Here is a 16,118-nt window from a genome sequence, read left to right on the forward strand (position 1 = left end):
GCGCGGTTTAGGCGTGGCCAAAACTAGGATTTTGGCGTTGGGCCAAAGGTAACCATGCGTTGGTTGGTGACCTTGGACGACAAAGATTTGCATCTAAGATGGAAGGGTGGTCGTTGATTGTCGCACGCCTTCGTTTTGGCAGCCGTAAAGGGAAGTCCGTCATGGTATGGTTTAGGCGCGGCAAGGTGGCTGGCACGGCATGCCATTGGCACATGCGGCATGGTCGGCATGCCTTCGCGCGGTTTAGGCGTGGCCAAAACTAGGGTTTTGGCGTTGGGACAAAGGTTACCATGCGTTGGATGGCGACCATGGACGGCTAAGATCTGCATCTCAGATGGAAGGGTAGCCGTTGATTGTTGCAACCCTTCGTTTTGGCAGCCAACGACATTTAGCGGGGCCGGCATGGCTTTGGCATGGAATCGTGGATGGCATGGTTGGCATGCCTTGGGCGGAGGTGTGGCTGGCACGACATGGCATTGGCACATGTGGTGCGGCTGGCATGGTTGGTATGCCTTGGCGCTGAGACGTGGCTGGCACGGTTTTCCATTGGCACGGTGGCGCGGCTGGCAGGGTTGGCATGCTTTGGCGCGGATACATGGTTGGCATGGTTTGCCATTGGCACGATGGTGTGACTGGCATGGTTGGCATGCCTTGGCGCGGAGACGTGGCTGACATGGTTTGCCATTGGCACGGTGATGCGGCTGTCATGGTTGGCATTCCTTGGCACGGTGGTGCGACTGGCATGGGTTGCATGCCTTGGCTCGGAGACGTGGCTGACATGGTTTTCCATTGTCACGGTGGTGCGGCTGGCATGGTTGACATGCCTTGGGAGGAGATGTGGCGGGCACGACTTGCCATTGGCACGGTGGTGCGGATGGCATGCTTTGGCGCGGAGACGTGGTTGGCATGGTTTTCCATTGGCACGGTGGTGCGGCTGGCATGGTTGGCATGCCTTGGCGCGAAGATATGGTTGGCATGGACGTGGCTGGCATGGTTTGCCATTGGCACAGTGGTGTATGAAGGTGATGTCGGTCAATACTAAGGGTTCTACCGTGGAACATGACACATATATGTAAAAAAAAGGTACCCTAGTAATTCTTACGTAGGCGTGCTGAATGATTCAATAAATGCGCTAGTGGCTCTAGTGACGCCATGTCAGATGTAAGGTTTTACGACTTTAACCCTAAGCTAAAAACCACCATCAACAAAGACTAATTAGATCGTCTTCGATAGGAGCCGACTAAAATATGGATTAATAATAATTTCCACGTCAGACAATTGCAAAACATAGTTTGGCTAACTCTGCCTACGTAAAGAGTGGTCAAGATTTGTCCTTCCTCAATTGCTATGTTATGTGAGAAGAAGGTGATATCTAAGATTGAGGTATAATTCAAATCTATTAGATTCATACCATTTACAACTGGACGCCTATAAAAAAATTCACGTGTTGTTATTATTATTATAGGTAAGGGATACATTGACCACACTTGCGCAAATAGCTCACTTCGTAAATGATTGGTGTTGCATGTACTGTCTAGAATGCAACGAGGAATTTGAGAAAACAAGGCACCAGAAGCAGTGTCCAAAGTATTTTGGATATAGTAACTTAGACCCGATGTAATACATTTTTTTTTTTTTTTTAGTTTTTCTACAATCTATTTATTTAAGAAAAATAACATTGCAAATACATAACATCAACAAAAATTAGACAGATTGCGGTTGACAATAATAGCTACTGATGGTCCGGAAACGGCAAAAAAAAGGAATTGTTGGGATATAAAACGGATTACTTGATACGAATGAAAGAGGTATAACTATTTCAATTCTGAAATCACATAAAGTTCACAGTAGAAGATGACATCAAGTTTAAAGTTAGTAACAAACATAATATGGCTAACTAAAATGTTAAAAACAAACATGATATATAAACTTAGAAAGCCGTGGGACTTGAAGAGCTCAATTTTGAAAACTACAATCTTAGAAAGCAACGATCCGCAATACCATAATTTTTTTTAATAAATATTCAATGTAGAAGATGTCAACTTTTGGTAAAGGATCTATTGACAACCTATTAATTTGAAATGTGATCAGGGAGTACAATATGTGTTCAAGGTTCTTTATGAGGTAATGTGTCGCCAGATTGTATTCTAAGTGAATGTAAGAACAAATGGAAGTGACAAAATGTCCAAGACTTTTGAAGTTACCAAAACCTTTGTTAAGACGAATTGTTGGGCACAATACTTTATTGAAGATTTAATGGCAGAGGTTCGCATATATACAATCCCTTCGAAAAGGTAATGGGTACACATTTTAAACATTATCATCTAATGGGTGTTGAAAAATTACAGGAAAATCATGTCACATTGGAGAGTTTGTATCATTCGTGCGATGCAAAAAATACTATTCTATGCCTATTTGGAGGATCGACAACATGACCATGATATATGAGTTAGATGGAGAGAAATAGGAGCATGTGGAGACTTTTATGGACGATATTTATTAGTTGATTTAACTGAGATGAGCGATGTTAACGACGTATTTCCAAAAAATATTTAAACTTCCATGTTCATGTAGAGCATTATCTCATTATAAGCAATGAACCTAAATAAAAAAGTGTCTGGAAGTTAAGATTATATTTCTTTCATTGGAGCAAACCTCCTGCGGTAAAATATTAAAGGAAAAAAACAAGAAAAAAAGAGAGGAAAATCCCAACTATTTTTATGTCAAACCCATATTAAATCATAAGGAGTTGATAAGTATTTGGGACACAAAAAATAGGATATATTAAGAATGAACCAACATCATGGCCGTGCCGTTACGGCATGGGTTAAGGGCTAGTTAATCTTAATAAATTAATATATACTTAGTTAATCCAGCACTGGGGAATAGTGAAGGTTGTGTTTTCTATGTTCGTAGGAAGGCATTGTTGGGACTGGCCAACCTTGACAGGGAAACTGCATTCAGAGATGACCGATCATAGACATATGTTGTAAATTAATTTAGAAAAAAAACCATAGATGTAAGTTCACTTAGAATGATTCGTAGGATTCTTCCTCGAAGCTAGAGACATATATTTTATAAAATAGAAATTAGTGTAAGAAACTTAGGGTTCCCTATTTGATAGAAATTAAATCAGCGTAGTTGAACCTAGAGCCACAAATTTTAGATTTTAATTGTAGATCCATTAAGGTTTGTGCTTTGTTTCTTGTTGTTTGCGCTTAGATAAGATATGAGATTATCTCTATAAGGTGGGGAGTTTTTTTGAAGACCAAAAGGATGGTTTGATTTTCGAGGAGGAAAATGTATAAGGTGGGGAGAATGTAAGGATCCTCAAGCACGTCAACGTTATTAGACCAGTCAAGAGAAGTTTTAGCCGATAGTAACTCGATTAATTTAACACGAACATTAATTAATATAAATTAATCTAACAACGAGTTAGATACGAAACTAGTATCGTCAGATAGATCTCGAAAAGTTACTCGGAATAGACTACTCGCACGCGTCATTCAGACACTGGGTAAAGAAGATTTATCAATTTGTTTTCGAAAGGTAAAATAGTAATTTTGGATATTACTCTGGTGGCTGCACGTGTCAAAGCAATTGGGTGTCTTAGTGTTTCTTTTGGTCTTATCTAGACCAGGTAGAGAAGATAAACTCTTCTTTCTCTTCTTCTTTTTCTTTGTTATTCTTTTTCTTCTTCTCTTTTCTCTTTCTTCTTCTGTTCTTTCTTCTTTCGTTATTTCCGTCGATTTCAAGTCGATGAAGCGAACTTGTTTTGATGTGGGTGTTTCGTAGAAGCTTGTATATGTATCAGAGGAGGAGGTGATGATGTTTAAGTGGTTTGAGTTCCCGGAGAAGAAGAGATTGATGTTGTTGGAAACTGGAGAATTAGGGTTTTTGAGTCGATTGAACTTTTGTGTTAGATTAAAGGTGGATATAACAAATTGAAGATGGGTTTCGAGAGCCTGAAGAGAAGAAGAATATTGTTGTGTTAATTTGATGATTAAGTTTGAGAGAAGAAGATTAATTATGAAGAAGAAATTAGGATTTGTCAGAAGATTGTGTAGAAGTTCGATTAGAAGATGAATTTGATGTTTTAAAAAGGGGATTTGAGATGGGTTTTGACAGATTGAATGAATTAGGGTTGAAGATAAAAAATAATTAGAGTTTTCATAGAATCATTGATGGTGTTGAAGTTTATTGAGTTTTGGATGAACTGTGATGTTTGCTGAATTGAATCAGGGTAAATAAGAAGTTTATGATATTGATTTGAAGATTCAGTTACAGAGAAGGATTCTAATTTCAGAATTGAGGTAATTTTCTTACTCTGTAATTTTAGTAAGATTATTATCTTGTTGTTGTAGTTCAAGTCGATATTGTTGTGGTCTTGATTTTGATTATATCATTTAAATGGTGATGAATAAAGATTATTAAGTTTATAAGTTGTTATTGAATAAGAATTGTAATGGACATGGTAGATATGAGATACAACTGTGGTATGCTCTGAGAAGGTTTTGGGTATGTGCTTGTGTTACTGGTGATGGTTCTGTATAATGAATGAGACTAAGTTGCAGTTGTAGGTTAGTTTGGGTGTTGAATTGCAGTTGAGTTAATGAAAGATAAAAACATCCTGAAGTTGGTAATGATATTGCTGTTGAGGGTGAAATGAATATGTGGTGAAAGTTATAGTTAGAGTCTGGTGGAACTACTACAAAGGAGTTGGTGATGAATTGGGGTATGAAGATGAGTTAGTGGAATTGCAAATGATGTTGTTAATATTTGGAAAAACTATAGGCTTGAGAGGGTAGCATACTAGTTATGGTTATTTTTATTGTGTTGAATGGAATTTCAAAAGTGGCCTGAGTTTGAGATACAATGGTTAAGCAGTGGATTGATTGCTAGTGATGTGTTGTTATTTTGGAGAAGGTGTTACTGCTGTAGTATTGTGGAGTGCAGGGAAGAAGTTAGTGGTCTATTGATGAACTGGATTTAAGGAGTTGTTGATGTTGCTTAGAGCCTGTAATGCTGAGATTAGTTTATGTGAAGTTGAGTTGGTAGCCGTAGAAAAAGAGAAAGCTTAGAGATGCAATTACAGGTAAGCAAATCTGAAGTTGTAATTGTAATTATTGAAGTTTGTTTAAGAATAATTGTTTTGATTGCATCATTCTAGTCCTGGCAGGTTATATGTTACACCTTGATTGTGCATTAGAAGTTTGGCATGTGCAAAGGCATTGCCCTTGGGTATTTCTTCCAGTCAGTTTAGCTGACTCGATTTGCTTAGCTGACTCGGTTCTTCTGACTGAGTCGAGTTGAACTTGTTAACCTGAGTTGAATCGGTTTGACTCAAGGAACAGATCAGTAGATTGTTGACCCTTGTTGACTCAGTTGACCGGTTTAGAAATTGACTCTGGACTTGACCATTGACTTAGACGTTGAATGTTAGTTGACCCTTGATCGTCACTTTGACCGTTAGTTGACTTAGTTGGACTGGGCCTTAGATTAAGGGGTCGGTTTAGTGGACTTGGGATTAGACCTAGTATTCATATTTTGAATGTTTGGACCCTTATGGTCCGAATTAACCTTTGGTTCTTCTACAAAGTTGTAGATACTCACAAGACTTATCTAATAGACTTTAGAACTAATCCAATTAAATTAGTAAATCTTAGATATGCTAAAGATAGATAATGAAAAGGTATAGAATCATAAATGAGCGTAGAACCATTAGATTGGATTGTATGATTCTTGTGTGAGCCATTTTGGCTAGATTCTTAGAGTTCTTGTGTGATTAACAGTTAGTTATTAACGACGATCGATGCAAGGATGAACCAGTGGATCGTGGATCTCGACGTAGGCGTGGCTTGTCATCAAAAGAGGTGGGAATACATTTAAATCTTTTGAAACCATTGTTGTTTATTTTACAAAGATTTATGTTTATAAACTCATGCATCGTATATTTTTGCATTTCATGCATTGTTCAGTTTGTATTATGAGTGTTCTGTTGATTCTTTGTAATCTTTCCATGGTTTGGAAATGACTTGTAATATTTGAATGTCAATATGAATTTTTATGGGAAATAAGAATTTTCACATGTGGTATATAGGATACGCTCCTTCACATTTATACCTAGAGCTTTTATGATATATTGGTCCACAGTTTGCGAGTTCGGAATTGTCGACATCCATACATATGATTAGGTGTGGATTTGCGAGTTCGGAATTGCACAACTATATTATATATTGTTTGAAGAAGGAGTTTGTCCATATACATGTTTGTTTGTTGCAGTGACTTGGTCACTTTTAATGTTTTGGGAAAACATGTATTATTTTCCATGTCTTGCCATGATTTCTTGAAAGTTAAATGTTATTTCTACTGGGCACCTCTTTTAGGGATGATGTGCTCACCCATTCCCATTTTCAGTTTCAGAGACAGATCAGAGTTGCGCAACGAAAGCTTCAAGGAGTTGAGTCCGTTAGTTAGATTACTTCGGCTATGTTTATTATGTTGCATATTATATTTATAAATCAAATGACTAATGTATATGTATTATTTTAGAGGAGTTCTTGTATATATATTCCTGAGTGGGGCTAGTTTTGGGTTAAGTTTTGTAGAAAATTTCTTAATTGAATGTTTAAGTAAATGATTTAGATTTTTAGTGACTCTTTATTTAGTTAATCTCATGGATTAGTCAGCTGCTAGCTTTGCGGGCGCTACAACGTTATTACTCTTCTTTAATTTTTCATAATGTTCACCTGGTCTCTTTATTGTTTTGAAAGTATTGGGAACACTGGAAATAACAATTCATAGTAATGGACTAATGGAATTGATGTCATTTGTAATTTTAGGAAATGACGGGAAGGGGAAAACAAACATAGCATACCTAAATCTTTACCCTCTTGCCAGAATAGAGACCGCATGATCACTAGTCGTACTAATACAACTGGCTTTGATATTGCGAGTTCATTTTAATCTTTTCATTTTAATCCTGCTGTTTATGATTGGCCATGGATGGGTTAGAATTGAATGTCCAAATAATGTTTATCTAGATTACAAGTTGGGAGTACTGATGATGCACGTGAATTGGCGAAGTGGGAAGATCATAAGAGAACCTATACCATTGATTGGTTCACTAAGATCTATAAAATGCTTAAATATGTCTGTCAAAATTTTCTACACGCCGTAGGTAACACATTAGTTGCATCATTATATCAAAATGTTCCAATGGTTGCATGCCAGTGACGGGGCTCGACATCGGAGAGGACAATGATCCTTCTTATGAAAGTTAACACTCATGCCAAAAAGTTATTATTTAGAATTTATATCAGTACTGTTGATCTTCCTGACTTAGTTATTTTTAATTTAATTAATTTGCCTATTTTTGGAACGCGCAATTGGGGATATGGAAACTAATTGGTCGATATGAATTACTTCCTCCAACCAAAGGTGTCTGCTAAGGGGTGTTTTTCGGAGCGAAAATACTAAAACACCCTTAGATTAATTGAAAAATATTATGAAAAGACTGTTATACCCTACACTAAATTAAAAACTTAAAATCAAAACCAAAAAAACCAAAGATCAGTTATCCCCCATTTGATTTGTGCCGGCATACTCGATACTTAGGGTTAGGTTTTGAAAAAAAATTTCTTCCATCTTCCTCTCCTCTTCTTCATCGTTCTTCATATACTCTACGATTAATCGTTGAACCAAAAATTTCTTCGTCGATTAAAACCAACCCATAAGAATGCCTCCACGAAACAAATCAGATCCCAAAATCGATTGCTCAACAGAAATTAAAGAAAAGGCTTGCTTTGATTGCTTAAGAGCAAGAAAACGAAGAACAAGAGTTATCGGACGATCAACTACTCAGAAATATGGCTTCAGTGAGAAGGTAAGTCATTTAAAACTGTTTAATTAGTTTTTCAATCGATTTGTAGTAATGGGTTTAGGTCGAAATCGCGAAACCCTAAGTGAAACAGTTGAGCTTCAGAAATTCTGGCACTCATTTTAGTATGAAGACCACACCGGAAACTAGTATCGGCAGTCAATCTAGGATGAAGACCACGCCGGTATCCCGTTCCAGCTTTCAATTTAGGTTGAAGACCGCACCGGAACTTAGTTTCAGCATTGAATTTAGGATGAACACCATTTCTGAACCTAGTACCGGCATTTACTTGAACTTTTACGAGTTCTCCGGTAGCAAGCTTCTAATCAACAGAAAACCTTATGATTTTGTAGTTGTTCCGGCGTACATTGTATGTTAGATTCCATGCCGGTACTAGAGTTTTTGTATCCACAACTTTAGAACTACTACCGGCATCCTGGAAAATTTTATTTCAATGTCGGTACTCCGTTCCGGCATTTATTTTATTTTACGTAGCTGTCGGTACTTGAGTTTTCTTATCCAGGAATTTCCTATAGTAAACCGGCATCCTAGAAACTTATTTATCAATGACGGAAGCTGCTCCCGGCATGTAATCATTTTGATATACTATGCCGGTATTGTATCCCGGCATGTTCGATACTTTTTTTCAGTATGCCGGTATTTATGATTCTATGCCGTAATGTGGTTTATCTATGCTGGTATTAGAAATTAAAGTTAGTTGTCTTATATTTATTTCGTGCTTCTTTTGAAATAGGTCTAAAGCAAAGGAGTCTAACAAAGTAAAATCTAAAGATGTTGTCACTAAGAAAAGAAGGAAGGATGGTCTTGATACTCCTCAATCTCTGCCTCCTCGAGGGAAAAAAAAAAGCGTTTGGGTGCTAATACAAGAGGGGAAATTTAGGAGAGTGGTCGTGATCGTAGTAAAACCGGAGTTGTTGAGGAGGAAGATGAGAAAGATGAGCAAGAGGAAAGTGAGGAGGAAGATAATGATATTGAACCAACTCAATTAGCAATCAAAATCCAAGGAGTAGTGGAACAAGGTGGTCCAAGTCAACAACCCACACAAGGCAAGGGAAAAGGCAAAGGCAAAGGAAAAGTAAAAGTTATAGGTTCGCACCTTCCTCATGTTGATGACATGATTCCCGACCTTGATCGTGGTAGAATTTGGGGAGCAGCTTCTTATGATCCGGGGTATCTATTTGGCTACAAGTACTCTTGGGCTCGTACTATATATCAAACCTATGTAAGAATTTCTATCTTGTGCATATGTATTGTTTTGTATTTATGCATAATCTCTTAATCATATTATCTCTTAATTGTAGGATCATACGAAGGCTATGCGTGTTTGCCGAAACCAAGCCGCGGCTCATTGGAATTTGTCTAAGGAGCATGAAGATGTTCAAGCAATAGTTAAGGATTCTGGTCTATATCCTTTGGTTGAAAATTATGTGAAACCAGATATTGTGACAGTCAATTGCTTCGTCGAAAGGTATCATGGTGAATCAGATACCATGCACTTCCCGTTTGGCGAGATGACCTTGATCCATGATGATGCTCAGAACATCCTAGGCTTGAGTGTTACAGGCAAATCAATTGTAGAAGGAGATAATAATTCTTTTGAGCTAGAATGGACGAAGTTGCACGAGCTTACTAAAACGTTGCTTGGTTGGGACTACAAAACTTCTGTGGAAAGCTTCTATGTATCTAAGCTTAGTAGGACAAAGACCATCAAGCTGACTCTGCTTAAGGAGAAGTTTCAAAACTCAAAGGAAAGAAGTTTGAAGGATGGATGGGACCCCGAACAAATTCGTTATACAGCTGCTGCGTACCTCTTGGGCATTAGGGTATTCCCTGACACTAGTGGCAACAGGATTAGTGCAAACTACCTTCAATACTTGGATCCGTTGGAAGATGTCTTCAGATATTCTTGGGGCACCGTGGTAATGGCACATTTAATGACGGAGATGAGAAGGGCCTCTTTGGCGGTTACAAACCAATTTGTCTGGAATTTCACTCTACTCCAGGTAATTTTGTTTTTAAACTTATGTTCTTATTTATATTGTTCACATGTACCCTTTTCACAAAAATTACTGATTTTTATATGTATCATTTCGCATTGGTATAGGTGTGGGCTTATGAACATTTCCCAACATTGTTCAAGGACAACCCCTTCTTGAAGATTATTCCCGTTGATGACCCCGAGGATCCTAGAGCCAAGAGATACCAGTTCAACAGCCATCCGAAGCCCGGTAACGATCATCGACTGACATATATGAGATTGACTCTGGACGCGATGACTACCAAAGATGTTGTGTTCGACCTTTACAAGGAGTCTAGAGAAAACCTCCAATATTTGAGGTCTCATAACGTTGCATTTTACAACGGGCCTTTGTTCCACCCAAAGGGATACGTTATGGCTGATCCTCGACGTGTGATGAGGCAACTTGGATACAAGCAATTACCCTGCTACATGACATCCTCTACTAAAAGGTATTAGCTTGACCTTTCTGTGTCCATGGAAAGTTCCACAAGGTTGAGGGTAGAGTATGATCCAACTCCAGAACCAACACATTGGAGGGATAGGGAACCACATCGTTTAGTAGATGCTACTAATTGGGAGCTTGTGAACAACAGTGATGAAGCCGACCCAACCTACATTGCTAATTACTTGGAATGGTCACATCCTTTTGTCGTGCGGCCGGAAGACGTCGAAGTTCCACCCCATAAAAACCCTCCCGTTCCAACTCCTATAGAGGCATCACCTACGATGACCCAACTTAATAAGACCGTCGGATTGCTAACATACCAGAGGCATTTTATAGTATTCAGATGTATCCGGACCAAGCGGTTTGGAATTTCTTGGATCAATGTATGTCACAATCTAGGGAATGAATGACAATAAAATTGAATTAGTTCAAAAAAAAATCAAAGTACTATGCCGGATACTATTTCCGGCATGCTCGACGGCAGTTCGGCCAAAATTACCTAAGCCGAAAATAAGTGCTGGCATTCTCAAAAAATGTTCCGGCTTTCCGGAAATGCACTTGAAAAAGTGCACCTAATTTTAAACACCACCGACATTGTATTTTCTTGATCATCGATGCCGGAATTGGTAATACCGACATTCTCTATACACAAGGTCCCGACGCCGGAAACCGGAGCCGGCATTCCCGATACTTCTAAAACAACGCCGGTACCAAAGGGACTAACTTTTGGATGTTTTTCTAGTGTTACCGGCATGCTAGATATGAAAGATTCCAAGCCGGTATCTCGTGCCGGCTTGGTCCGTAATTTTTTTACCACGCTGGTAATAGGTTCCGGCGTGCTCGATAATTTGTATAAGACGCCGGTATTTAAGTTCAAAACTCTCTAACTCCGGGATGTTTTATTGGTGGTACCGGCATGGAAAGTTAGGAGGGAACCATGCCGGTTTGGATATTCCATGGAATATTCGGTCATAGCTGAAAAGTTAACTTCGTGCCGCCATGGTTTTTTTGGTTGAAGACCACGCCGGAAATTGTTTCAGAATTGGGGAAATCTATTGCCGGCATGGAAATAGTATAAATATTGTGCCGGTTCTGGTGGTGCCGGCGTGGTATTCATACTACGGGTATGCCGGCACCAAGATTTTTCAGAGAAAAAATGGCGGTTTCAAAAAAAAAAAAAAAAAACTTTTCGACCCTTAGCAGCATTACCTGTGTGTTGGGGTTGCTTGTATGTTGAACATGTTTACTTTCTTGGGTTGGCTCTTCAAAAAACACTTGATGCTCACGAAAATCATGATCCAAGGGTGTTGGTTCATCATGTAATTCCAATTGTGAGTTGTTATCATTAACCGAAGATTAAATATATGATTTTTGTTGTAGTTGAGCTAAAGATTCAGCAGCTGCAATTCTCTCCTCACAATCATCTTCCATTTTCACAAAAAAATTTCCACCCAAAAATATTTTTCCCTCCTTCTACTCTCACCTCCCTCACACAAATTCAAATAAAAATACACACTAATATATCCCCCAAATACTTAAGATTTTACTAATTATTATTTACCACTAAACCTGATTAGTGAGGGCTAGATTATGAATTAAAAAAATAATTACATAAGGGGTGACCCAGATTTGATATTTGGATCCATATTTTGTTATGTAGCTATATCCCCCAATTAGTTTTGATATCCCCCAATCGCGCGTTCTATTTTTGGTTGTGTTTTTTTTTGTTTTCAAGATTTGAATTTTGAGTTTTTTTACTGGATCCAAAATATACTCTATAAAATATCTAGCCCCGTGCAAAGCACGGGCGCACCAACTAGTTTTCTATATAATAACAGAGTTTTTTAAAGCGTTCTCATTCACCGGAGCTTCACGTTGATTCTAACTTCTAGCTTGTGGTTAATTCTGGCCCCACCATTTACTTTTTTTTAGTAATAAAATATTGAATTTAAACTAATAAAATATTATTTTTATAAAAGTAAGATAACTAAATCTTGAAAAATCTTCTTGCCTCCGTTTACATTCTTAAAAAATGTATTTTTCCTAATTACATCCCAAAACTATCAATTAAATCGGAAAAAAAAAAAGAATTTTAAAAAACCTGATTAGCCCGGTCATGAATCTCTTTTCTGCAAAACTTGATTAGCCCGAATCTTTTTTCCGCCAAATTTTTACTTGTTGTCCTGCACAGCAATTGGATTTTTGTTACTATTTTGTATGAATGATTTGGAATAAAGATTATGATTTGAATGGAGCTAATACAAAACAAACAATGGAGCTAAATTATGATTTGCAAAGATTATTTTTCTTAATCTGCTTTTTTTCTATAATCAAAAGTTAAAAAAAAAAGTTAGATATTATTTTCCTTATCGAAAAATATTATTTCATGGTTGCTAACTAATTGTGGCTATTTTGTTTGAGATTTTATTACCTTAATTGGGAAATTTTACTATTTCTTCATTCTATATAATTGTAAAATTTGGTAAGATGTTCTCTGTATAAAGTGATGCAGCAAGTGTGGAATCTCATCGTTCTTCCGATAGTTTTTTTTCCCACATGGTTATGGTTTATTGTTTTTAAATATTAGGGTTTATTATTTTTGCCATTATATTGCCGGTCTTTTTGATATTAGGGTTCACTTATTAATGGTGGTTTTGGGTTTGCAGGTAATACACCCGAAAAAGTCAGGACTTTTTGGCTTTGCTGAAAACTAATACCGGGCTAATAAGAAATATTTCCAAGATGACTTTTTTTTTGCACGATATTATTAAAAACTAATCACGGAAATATTGACATGTTTGTTTTCGTTTTTAGACTTCTTTTTTTTCGTTGGTATTTTGATCATTCGATTGATAAAATCCTGGGTTTTTGTTCTTAATGGAACTTTGAGTTCTTATTTGACTTTAATATAGTGGTTTTTGATTTGCAGGTGCTAACTGTGCTTCTGGGATTCTAATCGTAGCAAATTAACAATTGGTGAAACCATAAATATATCAGGTAATATGTTTGAAAACTTTGCTTTACACGGATCTGCTTCTCCTAATCACGGAAAATTGGCATATTTGGGTATTTTGTGTGCTTTGCAGCGTTAGTTATCGCAGCTCCTGCTCTTTTTATTGCCAAAATTCCCTGATATCTTATTGAAGTTCATGCACATTTTTCTTTCTTATTGAGTGTGTTTATAGTGTTCATGCACGGATCTGTTTCCCTTTCTTATTGAGTGTGTTTATAGTTTTCGTAGCTATATGGAAATTCCCTCATGCTTTATTTGCTCTGACATGGAGTGTCGTTGCTTCTTTCTTTGATCTGGCAGGTTAGATCTTTATTGCTTTCTTTGATCTTGATTATTTCGTTTCCTTGATTGGATGAGTCTTAACCCTACCTCTTTCTTTGATCAGACATGTTACATCTTTACTGCTTTCTTCGAGCTGACGTTTATTTTCCTTACTGTTGTTCTTGATCTGATAGGTAATACTCTTACTGGCTTTTAGATCAACCTCTATCAGTATGATCTTACTATTAATCGTCTTTGGTACTTCTGAATTTAAAAGTGCAGTAAAAAACACTGAATGTCGAACAAAAAAAGATGAATGTTATGAGCCCTAGCAATATTATAGCATTTAATTTTATTTCGGTGGTTCGATGGTTTTCAAAGGATTTTTTTTCTTCATTCAGAAAAAATAAAAACCTTCCTCTAATATTATTAGAAATTTACGTCTATTATTGTTGTGCAGGGGTCCGTATCTTCTGTGCCAAAGCATTGGTGAGCCACCTGTGCCAAGCCAATAAAACGGTGATACCTGTTCCATTTGATTTCGGTGCCAAAGCATTACTTTGATGCTGTTACCTAACAGAGAAGAGTAGAAAAAGGAAACTCCACCCGGCTTTGCTGTTACAAATCAAATGGAACAGGTGTCACCAATTTATTGGCTTGGCACACGTGGCTCACCAATGCTTTGGCCAGAAGATACGAACCCATTATTTCGATGCAGACATAAAATGCTTATATTGGTAAATAGATTTGTTCTAATATCCAAAAGGGATAGATAAAAATGAATGAATTTCATTATTATTACTTTTGTTAATAAAGGTTATTTCTTAACCAAAAAAAAAGAAGCAAATTCCATACCCACGCGAGAAGTTGCTCAAAATATTTTGGACAAATATCGGCAACGAATAAATATGGAATTATTTCAAAAGAATAAGAAAAATAAGGAAAAAAATATATATTTAAATACGACCTAATATTATTTATTTAAAAATATTATGATTTTATTGCTATGTATCTTAATATTGTTCATTTAATATACTTAAGTAAATGCGGTAAAAAATAGTTCAAATAAGGTAGTCAAGTAATTACGTGGATTGAGCTTGCCAAAAACAATACAAAAATAAATTTTTTTTTTGATATTTTTAGATTTTATTTCAAATTGAAAATATTCTGCCTATTTATAGGCTTAATGTCTCTCAATATAAAAAGCATTCCACATAATGCTAAGCCAGCCATTATTTCGATGCAGCTTTCTTCTAATGTTTACGTATTTGTTTTGCAGGTATTTTGTAAGTCGATTGGTGGCTGGCGCAGTAAATGTTCTTTCAATGTAACGGTAATCTTCTATGGTTTCTAATTCTTAACTTAGAGGAAATATTGTTAGGGTCTTATGTTGATTTTCATTAATGAGCATTTATCCGAGAATTATCATCGGCACGTATAGGTTACTTCACAAGCTATTTATCTCTCGGCTACTGTGATCGATTCAGTCCGAACTAATTCTCTCAAATTTGTCTGCAACAACAAGAAGTAAAATGATCCCAGTAATCCCATTACAAATAAGGTATTCAAACTTTTAGATTTACATTTCGTTCAGTGATCTTTTCCTCTTCGAGTTGGCATGGATTGACACATATATATTCAATATTCAAGTTCTTTTTGGTTTATATGATTTTCTATCTTCTGGTTTATATGGATTTCCCAACGATATTGAAACATTTGTCTTCAATGGTTTCTACAATTCGTCATAGTGTAGCTTAACTGATGTGTATGGTGTGCTTTTTTGTATTTGTAACATTCTTTATTTGTTCTTACTTGGTGTTTTTTGTTCTGTTTCAGATTTGAAATCACTGATTGTTGTGGCCATAGTTGCTTATAATATCCCAATTATTGTCACATGGTGCTTCAGAAGAACCAACACATCAGGTGGCTATAGTGTTTATGTATCTTTCTGTGTTGCTTCTTTAGGGGCTTGGTGCGCGTTTTTTTGGTATCCCAATTATCTCCCGTTGTAACATGGAGCTTTAAGAGAACCAGTACCAGGTGGTGATGTTTTTATAACTACGGTGGTAGATACCATTGCCGTAACATGGCGTTTGATAGATCGAAGATGGTGATATTTTTGCCATCCGATTGATGCCCCATGTAAATATTACACTATAACACCAGTTATATATATTTATTCTCATTGGGATTGTAGTTTCCATTTATTGTGTAGCTTTAGGTGATGTGCATGGTACATGATTCTTTGAAAACAAAATAATGTTTAAACACGTGGTTCTTTGGTTATAACTTTTTTTTTAACTGACAATGTTTAAGCCTGTGATGGAAGGATAAAATTTGCCAATCTTTGGCTATAGTGTTTAAGTTTTCATGTATGTCTTTGTATTTGTACTTCAACAACTTGCTATGCGTTTTTACTTTACATCCGATATCACAGTTTGTTGATGCGAGAAGCATATTGTAAGATCAGATTGATACA

At 36.8% G+C, this 16,118-nt stretch overlaps 1 long non-coding RNA gene across 1 annotated transcript; it reads left to right on the forward strand.

The window, feature by feature from the left end:
* The first annotated feature begins 12,826 nt into the window (after positions 1-12,826).
* On the forward strand, positions 12,827-15,907 carry LOC113301931. Its single transcript, XR_003336549.1, has 6 exons — positions 12,827-13,362; positions 13,598-13,678; positions 13,764-13,833; positions 14,919-14,972; positions 15,081-15,200; positions 15,476-15,907. It is a non-coding gene; the product is annotated as an uncharacterized LOC113301931 (long non-coding RNA).
* The last annotated feature ends 211 nt before the right edge of the window (positions 15,908-16,118 follow it).

The sequence above is a fragment of the Papaver somniferum genome, chromosome 8 (genome assembly GCF_003573695.1).
Source record: "Papaver somniferum cultivar HN1 chromosome 8, ASM357369v1, whole genome shotgun sequence".
In the NCBI taxonomy this organism is placed as follows: Eukaryota; Viridiplantae; Streptophyta; class Magnoliopsida; order Ranunculales; family Papaveraceae; genus Papaver; species Papaver somniferum.